General features: G+C 43.6%; 1 long non-coding RNA gene across 3 annotated transcripts in view; it reads left to right on the plus strand.

Moving 5' to 3' along the window:
- The window catches only part of LOC143442021 (uncharacterized), an 84,468-nt gene extending 61,353 nt beyond the window's left edge, over positions 1–23,115 (plus strand). Inside the window, exons 2-7 of one of the 3 annotated variants that reach the window (XR_013109894.1) lie at positions 1,607–3,497; positions 5,474–5,629; positions 7,364–7,529; positions 8,319–8,440; positions 21,435–21,514; positions 22,124–23,115. This is a non-coding gene — a long non-coding RNA (uncharacterized LOC143442021). Of the gene's footprint in view, positions 1–1,606; positions 3,498–5,460; positions 5,630–7,363; positions 7,530–8,318; positions 8,441–13,996; positions 14,444–21,434; positions 21,515–22,123 lie in introns of those variants that run through there. The other 2 variants (XR_013109893.1, XR_013109892.1) reach the window with 2 other exon arrangements.
- The last annotated feature ends 1,522 nt before the right edge of the window (positions 23,116–24,637 follow it).

Consider the following 24,637-nt stretch of genomic DNA (forward strand, 5'->3'; position numbering starts at 1 on the left):
TGTGTCTTTTCATTTGCATTTGTCTCCTTGCCAGCAAGGCCAAGCACCTTTCCAAGTATTTAAGGATCATTTGCATTTTGCCTTCAATACTGTGTCCTTGGCTCATTCTTTTCTATTAATTTTTTAACGCTCCTTATCACAGAGATTAATGAGCTGAAAATATTCTTACCTTTTTTCTTGTCTTTTTTTAATGATTTTGAAATTCTTTTGCAGAACTAATACCTATTGAAGTCATTTATTTGATAAGTAAATATATTGAATTCTACTTATAAATATATTTACTTGGCAAATATACTGAAAATATTAGAATACATTTGATACATAAATATATTGAATATATTAAAGTGCATTCCCTAAGTAAATACAGTAAATGCTCTGCCAGCTGTTGATGGCAAAAATGAATAATTTAAAGGACGTTCCTTGCAGAGGGGGCAGCTATAACTCTAGGTAGGTAGGAGGAATAAAAATAGCCTCTGACATTTGAATATCCCTTTATCATTTATAAATCACTTTCGTGGTGATTATTTTTGGTACCACAGATATATTCTTAAAGATCATATTTGTAAGATTTTGACTTAGCTCTCTGGACAAAAAACTTAAAGGTGTATTTCTTTAAGCAAAAACACAACTTCCCTGAGCCACGTAAGTCCAGTGCTGGGCTCCATGGTGTTGGAAGCATAAGCTCTGCACGTGTAGAGTCCTAATGTTTACTTCAAACATGGTTTGGCAGAGGGGCAGGGAAGATGACGAGACGACGCTGCATCCTTACCATCTCTCATAGACAGTTCCAGCTGCCACAGGAGCCTTCCATCGATGCCCATAGGCTAGAGCTCACTACATCTAGCAGGGAGGCTAAGGCATTCCAGGTTGTCATGTCGATGAAAACTGTCATGGAGGAAGATAGTATAACAGATGCAGGAGAGTGGGCTCTACGCTTCAACCAGAAGTCTCTGCTGGAAAAATAAACAGAAAAAGTGGTTGTTGCACACATTATAAAGGGGGAAATGGCACAATGATTGCCTGTGCAGCTGCTCTATTGACCATACCTCTTTGCTTCTAGCACCTCAAAAAAAAAAAAAAAAAAAAAAAAAAAAAAAAAAAAAAAAAAAAAAAAAAAAAACACCACCACCACCAAAAACAAAAAACAAACAAAACAACCCACAGGAGAATGAAGAAAGTAGCGTAAATACATAGCCAAAAGCATAGAGTGGAAGCTCCATCAATGACTTAAAGGTTTTAGCTCTGTGTGTGTGTGTGTGTGTGTGACTTCACCCAAGTCCAACTGGGTCAACCAAAGAACTTGCTGAGTCATTCACTGGCTTAATGGTGAAAAGGTGGGAGTGGGTGACTGAAGAAGTGGAGAGTGGGGGGATTCCCTTGAGGAGCATTCTGACTCAGGAAAGCTGCATTTCTAGAACTCTCTGGCTAACCTGTATGATTCTGTCAATTCTGTCAGAGAGAGAGAGTCTCTTCTGTATAGGTTTACTGTCCTCACAAACTTTTGGACAGTCTTTCTGAGTTCCATAACTTCCTCTTGTGTAACTTTTCTGAGTTTTGTAACTTCCCTGTACTTCCTGAGACTTATGAATTTCCTTTCTCTCTCCAGGAAGAAATGTTTCAATTTGAATAACATACTTACACAACAAAGAGAGAGAAAAAGCAACCAATCAAAACATGGAACATCTCAATACCATGGAAATACCAAGAATCATGGGACACTGCTATGAACATTTCTAGGTCAACAAAATGGATAGTCTAAAACAAACAAGTTAATTATGAGAAACACCTAATTTACAAAGACTGATGCAGGAAGAAGCAGAAAACGTGAACAAACCAATAATAAATAAGGAGACTGAAACAGTAACAAAGTCTCCACAGAGAAAAATAATCTGACCTCACGGCTTAACTGCTGGATTCTACCAAAAATTTAAAGAATGAATATAAAGCCTTCTGCAACTCTTCCAAAACTTGAAGAGGAAACATTTCCAAGCTAATTCTGTGATGGCAGTATCACTCTTGTACCAAAGCTAGCCAGGTATACTAGGAAAAAGAAAGTACTTGTGAATGTCTTTAATGAACTCCGTGAGAGAAGATCCTCAACAAAGCCATCAGGCTAAACAAAAGAAGGCATCGCAGAGAGTCTCCCATAGCCAAGTGGGGTTTATCACAGGCATAGAAGGTTGGTTCAACACAGGGAATCTACAAATGGTATGCTGCCTAGCAGAGTGACAGGCACAAGTCCACATGCTCTTCCCTTATATGTGTGTGTCTGTGTCTATACACTTGGAAAAATTCAATATCCTTTCATAATTAAAAACAATAACAATAACAACAACAAATACTTGTGTTGGTAGGCATAGACTACTTCCTGTGTGAGAACCTAAGTATAAATCTGCAGCACCAAGTTAAAGCCAGGTATGTGTGCACATGTCTATATCCCAGTGATGATAAGAAGGGAGGATTGCTGAGGACTGCTGGCTGGTGAGAGACCCAGCTTGAGAGTAACAAGGCAGAGAGTGACAGCTGATGTCCTTCTCTGGCCTTATGTGTGTGTGTATCTGCATACACACGTGGATGTTACACATGTATACACAAATAAAAACAAAACCATCAACAAGTATATATGAAGAACATACCATAGCACAATAAAGGCTACATTTAATATTGTAAGAGATACCATTATAGTCAAAACAACTTGCAGATTCAACACAATTTTTATCAAAGGGACGTTTTTCAGAGAAATAGAAAAAGAATCTTGAAATCTGTCTTATTTGGGGCTTTATTGCTGTAAACAGACACCATGACCAATGCAACTCTTATAAAGGACAACATTTAATTAGGACTGGTTTACAGGTTCAGAGGTTCAGATTATCATCAAGGTGGGAACATGGCGGCATCTAGGCAGGCATGGTGCAGGAGAAGCTGAGAGGTCTACATTGCATCTGAAGACAGCTAGTGGAAGACTGACTTCTAGGCAGCTAGGCTGAGCTAAGCCCATGCCCACAGTGACACACCTACTCCAACAGGGCCACACCCTCCAATAGTGCCACTCCCTGGGACAAGCACATGCAAACTATCACAAAATCATAAAGAAACACAAAAGACCATAACAAAGGTAATTGGGCAAAAAGAACAAAGCTAGAAGAATCTACCAAAAATTTCAAGAATAAATGTCAAGTCTCAAACTCTTTCAAAAAATGAAGAGGAAACATTTCCAAACTATCTGTCTTCAAAATATCCAGCACAGCTACGGTAATGAAACAGAGGCAGAAGAGGCATGGTCCATAGATTTCTGAACCAAGGTGCCAAGAGAAGAGCCTGGGATAAGAGCAGTCTGTTTGACAATGGTGCCGAGTTAACTGCCTGTCCACACACAGAGGATCGCCTTATCTCGTATTATATACAGAATCAACTCAAGAGAGTAATGCTTTAAATGTAAGGCTTGAAACACAAACTGTTAGAAGAAAATGCAAAGTTCAGTGATGCCGGTCTTAGTGGTAAGTTTTAAATATAATCTCAAAAGCATGGTTGATAAAATTGAAAATAGATGTGATCATATCTATAAATCTGTAGCCAGGGAAACGATGAATAGAGTAGAGACAGACTGGGAGGAAATACCACATGTCATACACTTGATAATGAATTCATGGCCAAAAAGATAAGTAACTCAGTAGCAAGAAAATAAGCATTTACATCATCTTAAATCATTTGATTTAAAAGTGAATCAAGAAGGCTAGAGAGGTGGCTTAGTGGTTAACTGGCTTGCACTTTTCCCAGATTTCACAGCAGTCATGTTAGGAAGCTTCTGACTGCCTATAACTGCAGCTTCAGAGAACTCCATATCCTCTTCCATCTTCCTCAGGTATCCAGATGTACACTCACATATCTCTCTCTCTCTCTCTCTCTCTCTCTCTCTCTCTCTCTCTCTCTCTCTCTCTCTCTCTCTCACACACACACACACACACACACACACGAATGCATGAAAAGTGTACAAAGAACCTGTCATAGTTAGGGTTTTACTGCTGTGAAGAGATACCATGACCTAGGCAACTCTTATAACATTTAATTGGGGCTGGCTCGAAGGTTCAGAGAGGTTCAGACCATTATCATCAGGGCAGGAAGCATGGCAGCATCTAGGTAGACATGGTACTGGAAGAGGAGCTACGAGTTCTACATCTTGATCCGAAGGCAGACAGAAGGGAATCTTCTCTTCTGTGGTCAGCCAGGAGAAGGCTTTCTTCCTCACTAGGCAGAGTTTGAGCATTCAGAGCCCTCAAAGCCTGCTTACACAGTGATACACTTCTTCCAACAAGACCACACCTCCTAATAGTGCCACTTCCCATGGGCCAAGAATACTTAAACTACCATAGGACCCTGAAAAAATATTTACCAAAAGCAGACATATAGTCTTCAGGCTGGGGGTGGGGTGGGCCTCGAATCATGAGAGAAAAGCAGATTAAGACTGTGATGAGCCAAGTCACGTGGCTGTAATTGTAAGGACGATTGAAAGTGTGCTGGCGAGAGTGTGGAGGGACAAGGAGGATGAGGAAGGTTAGTAGAGCCAGTATGGAGAACAATATAATTTAGACTACAATTCCCATATGATCTAGCAATGCCTTTTCTGTGTACATCTAAAGGAAATGGGGTCAGTGTTCATTGCAGCAGTATTCACAACAGCCAAATATGGAAATAATCTGTCTTTTAAAAACTCAGTCTTAAAACAACAACAAAAAGAAGGGTGTACAGAGGGCATTATATTTAGTGAAATAAACCTAGCATGGAAAGCCGAATACTGCATTATCCCACTTATATGTACCATCTAAAAGATGTTCACTGAGTTATGAAGAGAGAATGGGGTGAGGCTGTGGAGAAACTTGGGAGATGGGAGTTCAGGAATACAAAATTTCAGCCAGAGGCAAAAAGTTTAAGAGGTCTTGTACAACAGTTGGCACTGAGTTCTCAAAAATTGCTGAGAGTAGACTTTATGCTCTGTCCACAATAAATGGATGCAAAGTAACTTATGTGTTAACTAGCCCAATTTAGCCATGTCACAATGTGTACATATTGACAAAGTCAAATTGCACATGAGAAATAGATCCAGTTTTTATTTGTCAATTAAAACACATTAGAGAATGAGACATCTACATGAAGCACACAGACATAGTTTTACAATTCCAACCCCAAAGCAAGTGAGAACTTTCCAGAGGACAGCTATTTCCCTGATACAACTTGAGATTCCACATCCGAAACATTCCTTTTAGTTTGTTGGGAAGAGTAGACTAGTCAATGTAAACAAAAATACTTAAAATTGTCACTGGCACACAAAAGTAAATGTTAAACAACAGCAAGCCATAGCAAATAAAATGACATTTCTATAAAACGTGCACCATTTCCTTCACATTTCATTAGATATTTGTAAACCCTTACATACTCCCTTTAAATCTGTCTTATCTGAAAAAGCTTCTATTTGCAGAAGATCATCATTGACAGAGACCCACAACTGGACAGTGTGCAGATGGTAAGAGACTCTGGACTACTCAGCCTTAAGTGCAACATCCATATCACATTCTGTCCTCCCAAGGCTCAGGGGTCAGGGAACAGATCAAAGCCAGAGGCCTGGAAAATAAAGGTAAATCTTATTCACACAACAAGGCATTTGCACACAAGAACTCAAGGAGGTTGTGACAGTGTCCACCTGTCCCTGTGCAAGCTCAATCCCAAGTGCCAGCATAGGAGGAGAGGAACATGAAGTCTATGCCTAGCTCAGTAGATATACTGGCAATTGGTACCTCCCTGGAGAGGAAGAGGAAATTTCCTGTAATTTCCCCTTGGTGAATTGACTATGCCCCAGTTGAATACCAGACACCCAAGAATACATGGGCAGCATGAGCTGAACTTGGTGTGTGTTCAGAGAAAAGAGGATACAAAATTGAGTGGGTAGGGAGGGGAGGCAGTTCTGTGAGGAGTTAGGAGATGGGGTGTGTATGATCAAAACCCACTGTCCGAAATTCACAATAAACTCATAAAAATATTTCTAAATTCTAATAAGGAGAACAGTAATAATAATTAGTTTAATATGTATACAGTAAATGCTCTTTGTATAAAAAAAAATCTTTTTTTTTTTGGAAACTGCTAGTGCATAATGCTTAATTTAATCTTTCCTGTTTTCTGACTATGTTAACTCATATCCCATTCATTCCAATGTTATGGTGCTGGTATTTTAGTTTATATCTGCCTGTTGGTGCTGGCAACTTTTTAGGTATTATGTTCTATTCCTCACAGTGTAGAGAAAAAGTACGTCATGCAGCCCCCTTCCCCCAAATGTAGATGGTCATGAACATTTAGCTGGTACAGTGTTGCTGGTCAGTCAGAGCAGGTAGAAGAACGCACGGCAGGCTCTGGCCTTGCAGGCTGGGAAGCTGCACCGTGCTTCCAGTTCTCCACATTTCAAGAGCAGAAATTAATGGGCTTTAAACTGTTTCAGGACTCTTCGTAGGTTTGGTTTTTTGTTTGTTTGTTTGTTTGTTTGTTTGTTTGTTTTTTGTAACCCCTACCCCAGAAGATCTCCATGGCTAGCTCTAACTTTCAAAGCTTTGGTAAGCATTGGAGGGCATCCAGCAAGAAGCCCTGGTCGCCATATTGAGTTTACCTTCTGGTTCTGGTTGGTTCCCTGCACATTTTTACAGCAGTGAGGGCTAAAAAGGGTCAGTGGTGAAAGAAACAAACAAGTTCAAGGGCTTGGGAGTTGTCTTTTAGAGGGAGTGGGGAGAGAGGAAGGGAAGAAGGGTGGAAAGCTCCATTAATCAGAGACCAAGAAGAAATCTTCAGAAATTAAAACAGTACGATGAAGGGCTGGAGAGGTGGCTCAGCAGTCAGGAACACTCGCTGCTCTTCCAGAGAACCCCAGTTTGGGTCTCAGCACCTCTATCAGGTGGCTCACAGCTGCCTGTACCTGCAGCTCAAGTGGAGCCAACATGTCTATCCTCTGTGAACACCTGCAGTTATGTACACACACACACACACACACACACACACACACACACACACACACTACAGTTAAAAAAATAAATCATCTCAAAATCATGATTGAAAACTTAGGAGAGCAATAGATATGACTGAATATGGAGGTGAGGAAGAACTTTCAGAGCACACAGGGAAAGGGAGACGGTAGAAAGGGGGAGGAATGATGCTTGACAATTAATCCTAGTACTGGCTATTAGGAATTCCAAAATGAAAAGTCATAAAAACCAGTGGGACTCTAAATCAGAGGGAAGAGGGAAGGATGGAGGCTAGAAGCTTTCAGAACAGTGATCTACCAAACCCTCAGCAAGAAAGTCTAGTCTGATGTACTGTGGCGTTCCAGAACCAGAGGCCAGAAGACTCTACAAGTGTCTAAAGAGAAGGAATAATAAGGCCCTGGAAGGAAAGAGAATCCATAACCACAGTGTGCAGGAAAGTCGCCTTTGAAAGTCCGGAGAAGAGATCATTGGAAACTAGAATGCTCTCTCAAACCAAACAAGCGTCAGAAGGTAAGCCTATCCGACTGTCAGACTCCAATGGTTAAGAACGATTTTTATTTGCAGTTTCCTCTCAAGGAGCTGAGTGCACAGACTCCATAAAAAAAAAAAAAAAAAATTAAAACTCCCAGGAAAGGAAAGCCTTTTTTATATAAGATGTGATTAAACTCACCCAGGAAATTTCTGGTTGCCGGTTGTCAGCTAGCAGAGCCACGTACGAATTATAGAAGAATACCAGCAGATTACAAGAGGAGTACTTTTTAAGAGTACTGGACTTCATTCCTAGAAATAAGTGGACATGAATAAAAGATGGTTCTGGAGATAAAGAAAAAAATCTATCAATAAGGGGGAAAAAAAGAAGCAATCAGAAATTCCAGGAAAAACAGAAAGTTCTACAACTGAATCATAATCCAAATCATAACTAAAATGTATCCTTATATCTAGCACTGAGATGAATGTGAGGAAGGCTGTGCTTGGTGCTAAGGACACTTTGCTTTGAGTGGCACACAGGTCATGACATTGGAACTGGGAAGCAGCAACGTAATCATGGCCCGCTCGCTACTTGCTCTGTAATCAACAATATTTACATAGCTGTAATGGACGGAAGCAGTACGCTCTGGCTTTCAGTTTTTAGAATCAGCCTATAAACAAAGCTGGGGAAATTTAATTGTGGTTACAGAGTAGGTAGGGCTTGGAGGGAGAGAAGAGGAGAGGAAACACTCTCGTCTTGCAGGAAAATAAGTCAAAGGTATCATTGACTGTTGATTGGGGTAGAATTTAAGAGATTTTCTATCATTACAGCAGCCACAGAGAAAGAAAATTATCTTTCTCTTTCTTCAAAGACTTTGAGAACCTCGGAGAGAGTGGGAGCCATGAATCACAACTTGTCCATGGATGGAAGCAGAGAGATGATGTCTGCTAAGGTGGGTGATCAAGACACAGCAGTGTAAACATACCATTTGAAGATGAGAAAAAGCCACAAGAGCTAAAAACAGCAACTAATTACAAGGCTGTCATCTGTGGGGAAACATAATGAGGGTGGGACTGGGCGCAGGGGAGGGTGCTTTACGTTATAAAGAACATAATCTATTCTTGGGATAGTTACTGCTTTAATCGATTTGAATGTGAGTTCTAGAAAGGTATTTCACTGTCATGCCATAAAAAATACCATAATGACAAAATACATAAATTATCCATGACAGGGAGTGGGGATAGAAAAAGTGAGTTAGCTTACCCCAGAGAGTCGTGGCTGGTGAACGAACAACACTAAGCACATGGCTCATGGGGACTTCCTTGGGCAGAATGGTGGGAGGGTGACTGGTGGGCAGTGAACCACTATGCAAATGTGCTGTGTCCCTTCACCTGTGTCCTTTGCCTGCATCTGCCCTGGCAAGTACTCAGTTACTTCCAATCCTGTGATAGACATTGATGAAATTTAAATAAAAATGGAACTGGGCTGAAACTAGGCCATCTGACAGACAAATGTATGATGCACATGTTTGGAGCATGTTCAGTGTCATCTCTGCAAAACACATTGAACATGTGCTAATATTTCAGAAGAACATGAGGTTTTTTCTATAGCAAAATGAGTAGTCCTTCTGACAAAGCTGCTCTGGTGTGTTTAGACCCATTTGTGCTTGAACTGTGCTCTCTGGACATGTCTTTGGTCCATCCCACCACACAGGACCCAGTTCTGTGAAGCAGAGACAGACATCAGGCCCCTTAAGTTCCTGCCCCAGGATCCTTGCCTGCCTGGTCTTCATCATCCTTTGTGTTTTAGGTCTCTGGATCCTTCATGATTCTTTCAAAGCTTATTTCTATCCTCTTGTCTGAGTTGGTGACCTCAACACATCCTCCCAGAACTATTAATTCCTAGGTCTGGGGCTACAGCTCAGGGCCAGAACACTTGCCTAGCATGCATAAGGTCCTGGGCTGGATCCTAGTACTGCGAACAAGCAAGCTACTTGTTCTTTATAAATGATTGTGAGTCCACTGGGGTAGCTGCTGCTACAGCTGTTTGTAGAGACTCTATCTCTGCCCTCTGAGGATTTAACATGCAGAGACCTTCCTTTACTGCATACTGGATCTAGGTAAGGATCTGATGTGCCTCATTCAGCCCTGTAAAACACACCAACCAAATCTCTTTCCTACCTGGAGAAGACAAGCCATGACAGCCAGTAGTTGGATTCTTCATTTCCCCCTTAGGTGGTTCTGCCTATCAAATGGGATTGTTCCCATCTTTGACAAAGCATCTTGCTTTAATACATTACTCCTTGGTTAAGTAAGAAGGATTAGACTATTGAACTATCTACTGCAAAGGCTGGAGCCTGACAAAAAGCAGTAAAGACTATAACTAGGGAGCATAAATCAAATAACTATAGACCATATCCATAGCCAAGAAGCCATTACAGAAGAAATACATATCTCTTTCTGGGGTATAACATGCAGTCATCTAGTTGAGAGTTGATAAAATAATAGAGACCAATAATGCCAGGCTCAGGGGTGAACAGAACCAAGCTGAAGAAGCCCTTTCTGGCTTCTCCTCTGAGACTATGATGTGGGAAGGATCTTGGTGTGGCTTTGGACATAGGGTTTGATCTCCATCAGATAAGTTATCCCTGCCAGAAGGTGACAGAAAGGGCAGACAGAATGTTACAGACTATGCAGGAGTGGGGGATGACATGGGACACTGGCTGAGACCTCCATCCAGTCCTTTCAGGTTCTTGTCACTGTCAGAAAAAGGATTTAGAAACAGGTGAAGTAAGCAATTGGGAGTCTGACTGTGGAGCAAAGGTGTTCACCGTGAGTGTGGGGTGGGTATGCATCTCCTCTCCCAGGTTTCAGTGGTTTTGAATGGCTCCCTTTAAGGACAAATTTGTTTGGTGGACCAGGTTATTTATGAGTTAAGATGTGGGGTGTGTGTGTGTGTGTGTGTGTGTGTGTGTGTGTGTGTGTTCATACATTCCAGGAATTTTTTTGAAATAAAGATTGTTCTCCCATTGCTTACACCCCCCCACCCCCCCACCCCCCCACACACACTTTACTGTTCTGATTAAGCTGTCTGGAGAGAGAGGAAGTTTGTTCAGTTGATGTATCATGGCATCAGGGGCATGACAGGAACAGTTGTTTCTGAAGGGTATTGGTGGGTGTGCCATTGAAGCTAAGGAGAGTGAGCAGTGGTACTCCCAGTCAGCCTTGTTGGTTCCAGCTGGTTTGGAGTGGTCTTAGGTTCACTTTCTTCTGGTCACCTAACTTACCTCAGGCACAGTGGTTTCTGATCATCAGTGGGTACAGAGGATACTACACCTGATACTTATCTGGCGTTGTGTGAATCGTAACAGAAGCTGGGTTTTTGAAGATCTCTCTTGAGGAGCCTCACAGTCACTGTTAGAAGCACACAGAGATGAGAAATGATCTGGTTAAGGAACTCCCATTCCTTGAGAAGCCAAACTTTGCAGAATATATGATGTCTCTGTGTGCAAAGAATCCATGAATTCTAGACCAAATGAGAATCTGGTGCATACAAACAAAAATGGCTTAATGTCTCGGTGTGTGCAGACACTATTCTGATGAATAAGCATAGATAATTTGAGCATATTGCCCTGTTTACAATAACTAGAATCATGTGGAGACAAGGACATAAAAATACAACCATGGAGTAACAATACATTGTATGTATTATAATAATTTTCAAATAATTAATTAAAATATTATAAACATTTACAATACAACCAGAGCTTTCTCTCTAACCCATTTTGGCTAGGTTTCTATAGATCTCAACTTCCCTTCAGGGCATGTAACTCAGTTTGTGGTTGTATGTCTGTGTAGTGCTGTTTGTTTTCCATCTGTCTGTCTCTCCCAGTAGATAATCAGCTCTGTGAGAACAAGCATAGCTTCAGCTTTTCTCAGAAGTCATATCTCTGATTCCTGGTAGAACACCTCACATACTGTAAAGGTTCCAGAAAACTTCAAACCAATGAGTGAGGTAGTGGAGACAGGATAGGGAATTACCTAGCGAAGGTGGTGGCAGGTAGAGTGTCCATGAAGCAGCCTCCAGTAACCTCTCCAACACTACAGTCACCACAGAAGCAGGCCACTCCATCAGTGTGGGGCCGTTAGGAGTCAGCTCTGTCCTTCCACCACGTGGGTCCTGGGGACAAGCTTATGTCAATCAGCCTTGAAAGCAAGTATCTTTCCCTGCTGAGCCATCTTGCTGGATAGCTTTTTAAACATTTTTTTTATTTCGGGTATTTTTAAGGGGCTTTGCCATGTAGCTCAGGCTGGCCTCAAACTCATGATCTTCCTGCCTCAACCTCCTGAATGCTGGGATTACAATGACACTATGTCTAGCTTGGGTGTTTATTTCTCTAACGGTTAAAAAGTTTGAAGGTCAAATCTGACTTGTGTCCTAACATCACTGTCAGACTTGTGTCTCCTTAACCTTGCATGCTGTGATCTGGACTTTTCAGGAAGCCACAGCTGTGTGGCTAGAGGAAAGGGATCTGGATCAATGTCTTAATGTCTCCACAGCTGGAAAGCACAAGAGCAAGGACTGCAGGATATCTGGTCACATTGTGAATCCCAAGACTGTGTTGTTTACTAAAAAACTGACTCTAATAATTTATGGTGTGGCTCAACCCTTAGCACATACCTTTAATCCCAAACAATGAAGGCAAAGTTAGTTTGTAGAAGGAAGCAGCCGTGTTGGAAAGTGATGTCTAATTGAGTGGCAAAGTGACGAATCAAAGATTTAACAGAATAGAGTATGCCCAATTCTCACAAGAAGAGAGAGGAAAATAGAGACTTCTTAGGAGAGAGCAGTGGAGAGAGAGAGAGAGAGAGAGAGAGAGAGAGAGAGAGAGAGAGAGAAAGGAAGCAGTTTCACTGGGAGAGCTTTACGGAGACAGGTTGAAGAGAGAACAGGGTAGACATAGATTAAGACAGAACAAGCCAGAGAATGAGAAGAAGCCAGAAGATTAGAACAAATTGACAAAGTTAGTATGGGGTCAAGCAGAACAACTCAGGAGAGTTCAAGAGAGAGAAGCCAGACTGAATCAGTCAGCTTGGAGAGGAGTTTGAGCCAGAACAGCTGAGTTGAATCAGCCAACCAGAGCTCAGAAAGAACTAGAAAGGGGTAGGCTTATTCATGCAGGAAATCTCAGAGGCTGAAACATTCTAGGCTTAGATAAGACTGTACAGAGGCTAGAAGCTTCCAGAACTAGGCCTAGGTTAGCAGACTGAGCCTTGGAGATGACAATTACATCAGATAAATAAAAGTTACCTTTACAGATAATAGCTATCACTGGTTTCTGAAAATTCATGTCATTTCAGATGCCAGATACTCAAAACAGTTGCCTTTTGGGCTTTCTTCAAATGGCTCTTTGGTTACTGAGACACCTTTGGATAACTAGATATTAGCATCAGCTTCCACACCACACAGCTCTGTTGCTCTTATGCCAAGCTGTATGTGGGACAGTTGCTCTTGTGTTCATTGGTACTGCAAAAATGCAGCCCAGAAGATGAGCTGTCAAAGCAAAACTGCATTCTGGTGATGAAGGGAACTTTGTATCTTAAGCTGGAGCATAAAATTCTCAAAGCAACACTGTGAATCTTGGCTGGGTGGAGAAAAGTAATCATGCAGAGAAAACATTTTGAGAGGCAATCTAACCCATAAACTTCTTAATGCTTCAAAATGAAGCTGAAATTACAAACCATTGCTTTAGAGGGGACTAATGCATAGCCTGGCCAGATCTAAAACTTTTCTGTGTATACAACTTTAAATAAGTGAACCTATCCCATCAACAGGCCAAGTGTAACCAGAAACTGTCTAGATGGATAATCTAATCTCTGCTCAAGTCTCTGTGTAGTAAATATGTGGCTGTATATTGGATAGGAATCTCGCTCCATTAAAGGAACAGAAAGGTTGTTTTGGCTTACAGGGGAGAAAAAAGACATGTAAGGAGCAAAGACCTATTATATAATGCAAACCCAGAAAGGTCAGGAGTCTTCAAAGAGGCATGTCAGCTCGTTGCAAATATGGAGGCCGTGTCAGCCCAGTGGTTTCCAGCCTCAGTGTCAGTGTCTGTGGTACTGGGAAGGAATCAAAGCTTATCAAGGAGAGGCTCAGCTTCTATGATGATGATCACAATCTAAACAAGTTATCTATCTGGGGACTATTTTACATAGCATCTTTCATAGCAATACATTCTCAGAATGCTTAGCCCGCTATATACATAACCCTCGAGGGTAGTAGATGGTGTCAGTTGCAAACAAGAAACTGCCGAAAAGAGAGGACTCCACTTGCTGTAGCCCTCACCCCTCAGTCTTTCCCTGAACCTGAGATGAGACCGTACTATTTATGGGCCGCCAATCACTGGAAAGAACTAGACGGGGTGCTATGAGAAACACACAGGATTTACCAGGCATGGTGCCTGCGGTAGAGATGAAAACAAGCATGCTTCCATTTATTTCCCCTGCAGCTGCCGTTCTATCCATCCAAAGATCTGTTCTGGGCTTTTGGCAGCGGCAGATTTGACCTGCAAATCAATTCAACTCCATTCACAGCTCCTACAACTGACTGTGCCCAGTTCCCCCACATAGGTGAGAGGAAAATATTTACAAGTAGAGAAGATGGCTCTAAGAGAAAGCTGAGTGAAATGAGTAGGGAGACGGCCGAGGTTCAGCGTCATTACAGGCCGCATGCAGAAGTCCGTCTGAGCCATTCCAGGCTGTAGTTCCTCAGCTACAGATGAGTGTCTCAACAATCTTACTCAAGACCCTCCAGCACCCATGCAACATGTCACTCCCTCCTCCATTCAAGCAGCCGTTGCTTCACAAGGACTATTTGAGAACTCTGAACTTCACTACTGATGAGCTGTAACTTTGGCCCCTTGAGGATTCCAGCTGAGAAATATTGCAACCACATTTCATGCCTCTCAAAAAAAAAAAAAAAAAAAAAAAAAAAAAAAAAAAAAAAAGAATAAAATCTCCTTTTGATTGTTAAAGGCACTATCCGGAAACTTGAAAACATTTTTTTCTTATATTGTCTAATTTGCTGCACTGAAAGAAAGGCCCAGAAAGAGAGAGGTATGAAGGGAAGGTGGGAGGGATGGGAGAGTCCTGCAGCTAGCTTGAACATGGCCTGCAAGGTAATTTATTCCTTTGAAGTGGCTTCAGTGTTGTGAGGGCCATCAGAGAAGACCACTCAGGCACAAGTTCAAGCCAGTAGAAAGTCTTCATTAGCCAGCTGACAACTACGCTTGGGTGTTTGGGATCCCAGAGTAACGCTAAGCCTTTCTTTGGGAGAACTTGTAAGCTCAAAAAACACATCCTGGATTGACATCACTCAGCCAGAAGCAGAACTTACAGAAACCAAAAAGCAAGGTTAGTACATTTAGGGACTTGCCCAGAAATGTAGGCTTTGATGGATTAGGTCTTCATTCTTGTTTTGTCAGGTGGGGTGTGTCCTACATGTTGGGTTCCAAGGTCCTTCCATCATGGTATTTCCATCATGGCATCAGTCTTGCTAAGGTCTGGGGCCCTGTTACACCAGCCCTGATGAAACAGGGGAAGTTGAGGGTCCCCTCTTGGATAATAATAAAAGAGTTTAGAAACTGACTCTAATACAAGCCAAGAAATTTTATTAGAGTGTGAAAGAAACCCTCGGGGCAGACAACCTGTAAAAACCTCAGCATCTGCCTGGAGATGGAGGCGAGAAGTAAAAAGGCCATAGCAGTTTAAGTAGACAGGAAGGCCAGGCACATGGCAGACAAGCAGGCCTGTGGTGGAGAGGAGGGCTTAAAAAAAGGGCAAGGAAGACCAAAATGTTGGGGGGGGGGTCAGGGGTAGGGGATGGGAGTGGGGGTGAGGAGGTGAGGAGGTGAGGAGGTAGGGGGTCGAGTGGAGAGGGAGGGGTCCGAATGTTGGGGAAGGTGTGCTTAAGAAGATAGGAGAAAATGAAAAAAGTTACGATTTTCTGAATCATTCTAAAAAGCCATTCAGAAATGTGGGAAGACTTATACCCGATATGGCTGTACAGGGCCCATAAACTACTTCAGTCTTGCAAAACACAGGGATTCTGGGAAGGAAAAGTCCAGCCCATCATTAAAGGACAACGATCCCGCCTATCTCATCAGCATGTTTTAAGGTGAATCTACTGTCCTAGCAGAGTCTTTTGGCCAAGTGAAGGACCAGCTGGCTTGTTAGGTCTCCACTGAAGCCAGAGATTCTCTTTTCTTGACTTCTTGACTGAGGCTTTTTTTACCCTAATATCCCCCTACAAGAGGTAACCCTGAAACTATTAAGGAATCAGATCAGAGCCCCCAAAACATTGGGTGAAGCTGTCAAGAGGCCCAAGGACCTTTGCTGGTTTCAGCCAAGAAAGAGTTTCCTTTTCTTTGGTCCACCCTGACCCCCAGCTTCCAAGCCAATTTCTACCTTCGGATTTCAACATCACTTCTCTGTGCTTCCTTCGTGCCAGAAGCTGGAGAGAGGATTTTACACACTACAGACCCATTTGTTTCACAGAACTTTTTTTGATTCTCTCCATCTTGCAGATTTCAAAATAAACAAGTTCAGAAATATTGACTCTTTGCCCAGGGTCGCAACTAACAGAGTTGAGGAAGCTCCTAAGCCGTCCTTTTGAGAGATGAGCTGAGAGAAGAACTGCTCACAGGCAAAGCCACGTTTACACCTACAGAGAAGTGCTCCCACACCCCTGGAAGAGGAACCTCAGTGAACTGGCTTTAAGGGGAAGCCTGGTAACCCATGCTGCTTGCAGATTCCCTGTTTCTGGCCTGGTGGGCACATGGAGGACAGGATCCTTCCAGACAGAGACTTGCTTCTGCTCCACTGCAGGAGAAAGCATATCTATGAATCCATGAAATCCAAGTTCACTCTTAACCTTGCTGTGGAATTGCAGTATGTTCTGTTTCATGTTCCCTAAATTGTTTGCAACAGGCAGCTGTGCTGGGTCAGAATCTCACAGGGGATTCTGAGATTCCAGACAGGGTAGGGGCTGGGAAGAATACAGTTCACGTATGTGGAGCATCTGAGGAATTTAGGGGCTAAAAAGAGAAACTTCTGGATGGAAGCAGCTAAGATTCCTGGACCTTCTAAGGGCTCAGGAACAATTTCAAGTCCACCCAGGTACCTGGGACAGACCTTTTACAGGTATGCAGTTCAACCATCCCATCGGTTGTAAACACATTTTATCCCAACATCCCTGAGAGCCTAGTGCCAACAGCCGCTTACTACAGGTGAGAGATAAAAACTTAGTCTTCTTGGCTTTGTCAACCCAGGATTCAAAAAAAAATCCCAGCCCTTTGACCCTAATATGCATGGTTTTGACGACAGTATATGACTTCTCATGAATGAATTGATTCTGAAGCTAATGAATACACCAAGACAGACTTTTCTGAAACTTATACCCCAATCATTTATGCTTGGGCAATCAGAATAGCTGAGTTCACCCGTAAGAAAGGATAGACAAAATAGGACTTGGATTTGAACCAGTTACATGAATTAATTTTTGTCTTGGGGTTCCGACAGCAGAATAAACCAAAAAGCCCATAATCCCATGATGAAATTATATCGTTAAAACCCTTGGCAACTCAGCTATTATTTTATGTAAAATATATGCATGGCTTCTGAGAATTTCTCTCCTCCAGCAAACAGGGTGGGAAAAATATATTAGTAATGACCAGAGTCTCTGCTATCATGCCGGTGTTTATGTGACTTTATTGCTAGGACCAATGCTGGCTTGGAAGTGGGAAGGTAAATAGTCTCTATGGTGGGAAACAAGGCACTGGCCGCTCGACCATGCAAATGAGGGAACTCTAAAACCAGCAACTTCCAATCACAGCACGGGGCACGCCAACATTCCTGGCAAGTCTCTCCCCAAAAGAGAGCCTGGCGCGTTCCACGGAATCTTCTCAGAGACCACATCAAAGGCTGTGTGAAGCTCTGTATTTGGGACTTCTCCTTTGCAGCTCCCTAACGTGGGGTGGGGTCATCTGGGGCAAATAACAAAACATTTTCTCCAAAACGCCATAGTTGGAATTCCCTCCTGGGCCTGGGCTCCTCCCGCACACACCCCGTGCACACTTTTCCCAGCCTTGCAGTCCTCTGGGTCCTGGCCTGGTGGGTCCGCACCCTTCCACCTGCTGCACACCGCACTGCCCAGCCCAGGCATGAAAGAACTAGAAGGACTGAGCCTCAGACACACCCTGGCTATCTATAGAACGTCCCTCTGGGGGTTCTGCTGACAAGTCACTCGAGATCCCTCCTTGGGCTTTATTATGTCACAGGAACCCTGGTTGGAATGCTGAGGATTAAATTCCAAGCCCTTCCCTGTCGGCTGGGCCCCTAGCCAGACAGAGTTACCATCCGGGCTCTCGGGCGCCCCCTACTGAACATTTTTGCTTCTTTGTCTAGCACTTGCCTGGGTTCAGAAAACCCCGACCCCTTAAGGTGTTTCGCTCATGTCATCACAAGGACACCTTTGTATAGCGAGAGCACAGATCCAGCCTTCAGATCTGATAGGCTTTAATCTCTTTCTCCTTGTGAATTTGGGCAAACTGGCAAACTGCCAATCCCATTGGGCCTGATTGCCTCTCCCCAAAGAATACCTGAACTCAACTATCAGAGAGAGGAAGGCTGGCCCTAGCTCAAGGCAAGAAAATCCGCAAAAATGTCTTAAATGGACTGCCCTACTGTACAACTCGCCTGTGATGTAGATTTATAGTAAGTACCACATAAGTCTGCGGTGTTGAAAACGTGGGTGAAGATGCAAAAGACTTCAGTGGTTTCTAATACGCAGAGGTCACTTATTATTGTACTTCTGATGATGCCAAAGAACAGCCATTGAATCTTATTTCAACATACGAAAGCTGGGGTGAGCATAGTGCTTTGAACACACCAGTAATATTGGCAACATCTGCTTTTTAAAAATTATTTAGTGGTGCTAGAGACTGACCCCAAGGTCCTGTGTATACTAGTGAAACAATCTACCACTGAGCCACATCCTAGGTGTGATACCTGCCATTTCACTAAGGGCTTTGCTTCTCTCTCTCTCTCTCTCTCTCTCTCTCTCTCTCTCTCTCTCTCTCTCTCTCTCTCTCTCTCTCTCTGGTGTGTGTGTGTCAGTGTAGAGACTGAGTTCATTTTCTTTTATTACATTCCAGCCCTTGCTGAATATTTTTTTCACATTTCTAATTTCAGAAGCAGTCCTAGGAAGGAAGTACCTCTGTCCTTTAGGAGTGAACATCTTGAGTTTTAGTGACTTGCTTGAGCCCCAGGTCAAAGAGCTGTGAGTGACTGAATAAGCTATAGGCGTCTTTCTCTGTGTCAGGATCACTCTGTGTGTGTGTGTGTGTGTGTGTGTGTGTGTGTGTGTGTGTGTGTGTATGCACCACATTTGTGCATTGCTTTATGAATGTGGATGCTGGGAATTGAACTCAGGTCCTCTGGAAGAGCAGCAAGTCCTCTTAATAGATGAGCCATATCTCCAGCCTCTTTATGGCCTTGATCTCTCTAGACTTCCTGCGGATATAAAAGATGGGTAATAATATCTATCTCATTTCTTTCCTGAGATCAGTCACCTGAAGGAAAGTGCTGTGGTCATTGTTACAGGTCCTTTCTGGATCCTTCTAAAAGATGGAGTACTGGCTGGTTTTATGTGTCAACTTGACACAAGCTGGAGTTATCACAGAGAAAGGAGCCTCCTTTGAGGAAATACTTCCATGAGATCCAGCTGTAAGGAATTTTCTCAATTAGTGACCAAAGGTGGAAGGGTCCACTGTGGGTAGTGCCAACCCTGGTATGGTAGTCCTGGGTTCTATAAGAAAACAAGCTGAGCAAGCCAGTAAGTAACATGCCTTCATGGCCTCTGCATCAGCTCCTGCTTCCTGAGCTGCTTGAGTTCCTGTCCTGACTTCCTTTGGTGATGAACAGTAATGTAGAAGTGTAATATGAATAAACCTTTTTCTCTCCAACTTGCTTTTTGGTCATAATGTTTGTGTTCAGGAGCCCTGACTAAGACAGATGGTGAGGAAAGGAGAAATTGAGTCCTGTTCACTGGGAGCCTGTACCTCCCAGAGAGCATCCTGCTTCCCAGAGAAAGAGAAGAGATTATGGGATTCAAGATGTACTGGGTATAAGCCAAGAGCCCAGGGAGGCTCTGGTTGTCCTGAAAAGGCCACTGTGGCAAGTTGAAGGCTCAGGATGTATCAGATCCCCCTGAGCCTTTCAAAGAGAACGAATGTTTACAGTCACACAGTATTACCTCATCTCTCTCTCTCTCTCTCTCTCTCTCTCTCTCTCTCTCTCTCTCTCTCACACACACACACACACACACTACATTCCTCTCTCATAACACTGCGTCACTGGTTTCCCACCTTAGCCTAGTAAGTGAAACACATAAACAAATAATAAATTATGTCTGTGCCTTGGGCACAGACGCAGTGACTTTAAAAGTGTGGCCCAGGGGGAGAGGAAGTTTACAGAGACTGTGACAGCACACCTCAGTGTCACTGCCAACAGCATATTTCATGACCCCAGGAAGCTGGGAGCGTTGTTATTTCTAGAAAAGGAAATAATATGTCTTTTTCTTTTTTCTTAAACACCTTATTTTTCCTATTTCTTTAAACAACATGGATGTTTCTCCATGAATGTATTATAAAAACAGATTCTTCTGTCTGTGCCAAAGGCTTCCATGGGATGACTAAATTCCTGATGGCAGGGTCTTTAGGAGCTTCAGATTTGATGAAGTGGATCATCCATCACACATCATTTTTCTCTGAAGGCCTCGCAGATATAGACCTGGCCTCAGGTAGAAGAAACCCTTCTAAAGAAGGGGCCACAGCTCTCACATAGTCCCCAGTCTGAGAAGTAACACTACACAGTCATGAGATCGTCTCTGTCGAGTGTAGGGAGGTTCAAATCCTGAGAGCACCATTCACAAATTGCTCATTGGAAGCAAGAATTAAAAACTTTAAAGGTTGTGTTTTATTTCATCTTTCTCATGGACTCAACTCAATTTTTTGTTTTAATCAATTCATGTGGCTGGAGAGATGGCTCTGCAGTTAAGAGCATTTACTGCTCTAGTAGAGGGAGGACCTGAGTTAGCGTCCCACCTGGCAGCCCACAGCTGCCTGTAACTCTAGTTTTAGGGCATCTCATATCCCCTTCCACCTCCTTAGAATCCTATAGGCATGCATTGCATAAAAAACTCAACTAAAAGCATATTGCTGCCAGAGCCCTTTTTATCTGTGGGCTTCTATGAAGTGGAAACTTCTGGTTTCTTTGGAGAGTCAGTTGAGTCAAATGATGGTTTGCTGGGCCGCACAGGTGAAAGGGTGTCTTGCTAAGGCAGACACGTGAAAGGATGTTTTCCTGAAGCAGACACAGGTGAGAGGATGTTTGGATATAGCAGACACGTGAAAGGATGCTTGATGAAATATGACCCCACAGACAGTGAGAGATGAGCACTGAGCATTGGTTTGGTTTGCTCAGCCCCGACATTCTTTGGCAAAGACACACATGTATTGATTCACCTTACATAGCGTTATTGAGCTCAGCTTGTGGTAATGCTGCTGTTGAGAGAAACTTGCCCAAGAATTGCTTGTGAGGTTCCTGCAGCGGCTTGCTGCCTCCATGGCCTCACCAAAGGCCAGCTGTCCACCCTGGCAGTTTCTTCAGGATTGAACTACAGCTGCCTGATGTCTGCTTGCTGAAAGGACTGGACTGCAGCTGCTGAAAGAACTACCGCTGAACAGGTCCGCTTGCCCCACATCCTAATAACTTTTCCACTCCCTCTGCTGGGTGGTGGGCTAGAGGAGAGGTTGAACCCTTATGAAAAGTAGGCTGCAGAAAAAAAAAAAAAAATTCATGCCTATACTTCTTTGTTTGCCCTTACAGAGTTTGCTCACCAGAGAAGGAGAGGGACCACACAGAGAAAACTCAGGCAGCCTCCTTCCTCTGAGGGCCACACTCTGAGGGTGAGTGTTGAAATGCAGAGGTGAGCTTTCTCTGGTACCTGCAGAGAGCTGGTAGTCTCTTTGAGAATGATGAGGCTAGACTGGACCTAGGAGGTGTCAGTGGGGTTAGGGGGTGAAGGGTGGTCTAACCCAAGCACAAGAGTAACAAGTGGAGGTAGTAGAGATGTTTCTAGAAGAAGCATCCAACCTGCACAGAGGCAAGCAGAAGATAGAAGCCATGATGGAGTAGGGAAGCAGAAGAGTTGTTGTTGATTGGCTCGCAGCAAAAACAAAGCAGCTTCAACATTAGAGCGCCTGTGGTGTGACCCAAAAAACACACCGGCTCCATGGGCAGGGGTAGGGATTTCTCCAGCAGGAGGGAGGTGCTGGAGGGAAATAAAAAACTTCCAAAGTGGCTTTGATGACCCCAGGCCCAGTAGCTGCCAAGACCAGCCTGGCAGCACAAAGCAGACCCCAGGAACAACAGAAGCAGCATTCGCCTCAAAAGATCCTGGTGCGAACCCAGCTCTGGTAGAGCTGGGCTGTGTCAGGAGCTCACAGTACCACACATCAGTGACACTCCAGACACTGTGCCCAGCCCGTCACATGCCTCCTCCCGTTCCTCTTCAGATCAGCCGCCAAGGCAGAGAACTCGTTCACACGTAGCAGATGAGGGCAGATTGCTATGAGAAGTCAGACAAGGCACTGAAGATGGAGCTCAGGGGACATTCAAACTCAGGTCTGCTTCTACAGTCCCTGCTACAGATGGCCGCCTATGCTGATGACCAGACTCACTCACCCTTGATTGTTGTGGTATCAGGTGCTAATCATTTAGCATATAGAACATTGAACGTTTAGAATATATCTGATGTATGCCCTTCCCAGGGACAACCCTTTATAGTTCCTCCGTGAGACCCTTTTCATCTCATTTTGGATATGGAGGCACAGAGGGGCTAAATAACCTATATAAGTCACACAGCACAGTAAGAGAAGCAAACAGCTTCATACCAGGTAGGACCCTATGCTTGACCTTTTTAGCCCACTGCCCCTCTGTGGGTACCTATGTGAACTAGGCTTGTTTTCTTCCCAGTGCAGAAGTGTGCCCACTGAGGACTCACTGGGGATGCTTGCAAAGGCTGGTTCCTTGACATCCCCTAGGAACACAAGGCCAGAAGAGGCGGGGCAGGTTGACTCTGTGGCTTTCAGTTCTGTGCTAGTAGCATCTGATTGCTTCTCTGATTCCATCCCTCAGAAACACCTCCGATCCTAAGGGGAGGTCATTGGAGGCACTTTAGGGTACTTGGTTGGGGGAATCTCAGAAGTCTGAGTATCGGGGTACAGTTTGAGAATCAGTGAGACGACTCATCCAATTAGTCTGGTGTCTAAAGAACTTTCTTATTTTTAATTAAAAACTCCTCATGGAAGGTCATGGAGGATCACAAGCCAGCAATGGTGAGTGGAGCAGAAAAGCCCTGTCCCTCGGGGACCATCTAAGGGCACTGAGGCTCCTCTTGACCTTTGCAGTTCCATTTCTCTTCAGTGACCACGCAGGAAGATGATCACAGCAACAAAGTGGCATTAGAACCACAAAATGGATAAATAAAACCCTGGCAAGACCAGAGCCTGCTAAGCCTACATCTCCCTCTCCCTCTCCCTCTCCCTCTCCCTCTCCCTCTCCCTCTCCCTCTCCCTCTCCCTCTCCCTCTCCCTCTCCCTCTCCCTCTCCCTCTCCCTCTCCCTCTCCCTCTCCCTCTCCCTCTCCCTCTCCCTCTCCCTCTCCCTCTCCTTCCCCTCCCCATCCCTCTCCCCCGTCTCTGTCTCTCTCTATATATATATATGTATATGTATATATACATATGTGTATATACATATATATGTGTGTATATGTATACACACACACATACGGAAATCAGGGGTCACACAGACCAAAGGACCAGTTGCCTCTGGAAAGAACACAATGGGACAGTGTCAAGTGTTTCTCTAGATGTGAGGAGAAGCCACTATGCCCAGGCCTTCAGGCTTTCCTCACTGGCCATCAATTTACAGGTCCCTTCCCTGCAGTGGCCATAGAGTTTGAAATGATAGTAAAGATAGTGGCACATCAAGGGTGGCAGGTTGAGGTCATGATTTAAGTCTAATCACTTACTACACTTTGCAAATGAGGAACAAGGTTCCTCAGAGGTGAGCTCACACAGCCAATAGTCCTGTGCACTTCTTTGTGGGATATTTATAAAAATCAAGTAGGCTCATCAATGGGGAATGCAGGCTAAGGAGCAGCCGCAGCCAAGCTCAGTGAGGTCAACCATGTTCCAGATACTAGTGCACCCTCTACAGACATGACCTCATGTGGTCCTGACAGGACTCTGATGAGATTAGACAAACATGACCCGTGCACTCAGAGGGAGGACACTGGAGCCTGCAGAGGTGACGTGGTGGGCTTGAGACCACATAGGAAATAACAGAGTCAGTCTCAACCACTTTGTGGCCCTAATTCCTATCTTCACTGCCTTCTGACAAGGCAGGGAAGTTCAGGAAAATGGTAAAAGTCAACCAGCATCCACTTCACAAAATATTATGCTACCATTAAAATCACTGCAAACTCAGTGTCAGAATACAGTAAGGGTGTTTAATGAAAACACCACCCTTGGAGCTTAAAATGCCCAGTAGAGGTGGGAATGGATTACTTAATCACTAACAGGTGCCAGATATCACGTGAGATTTTTATTTTTAGCTTTTTCCCATTTAAATAATCTTCAGTATGGTAGAGAGACCTTTCCTAATGAAGAAATGAATGTAATACATTTTCCTCTGAAGTCCTTGAACTATACTTTTAAATCGATAAGGAAAAGGCTGGAGTGACTAGGGAGTATATTTTCCTTTCCTTGGAAATAAAAACTAACATGACGTTGGTTTGCACCAGGAGGTAGAGGCTGGTTCCCCAAACTTCTACCTAACCCAAGATGTTCCCTGTTCATCAAATGCCACAGAAACTAAAATACAAAGAGTTTGCACTTTGGAGCCCTGCCCCTGATTTTTGGCGGGTACCTTTCAGTCTATTAATAAAAGGATGTAACCATCCTATGTTTAGCAGGATAACAACTAGCCAGTTACTCTTTCCAGTGCCCAGCAGTGAGTTCCAGCCAA

The sequence above is a fragment of the Arvicanthis niloticus genome, chromosome 4 (genome assembly GCF_011762505.2).
Source record: "Arvicanthis niloticus isolate mArvNil1 chromosome 4, mArvNil1.pat.X, whole genome shotgun sequence".
NCBI lineage: Eukaryota > Metazoa > Chordata > Mammalia > Rodentia > Muridae > Arvicanthis > Arvicanthis niloticus.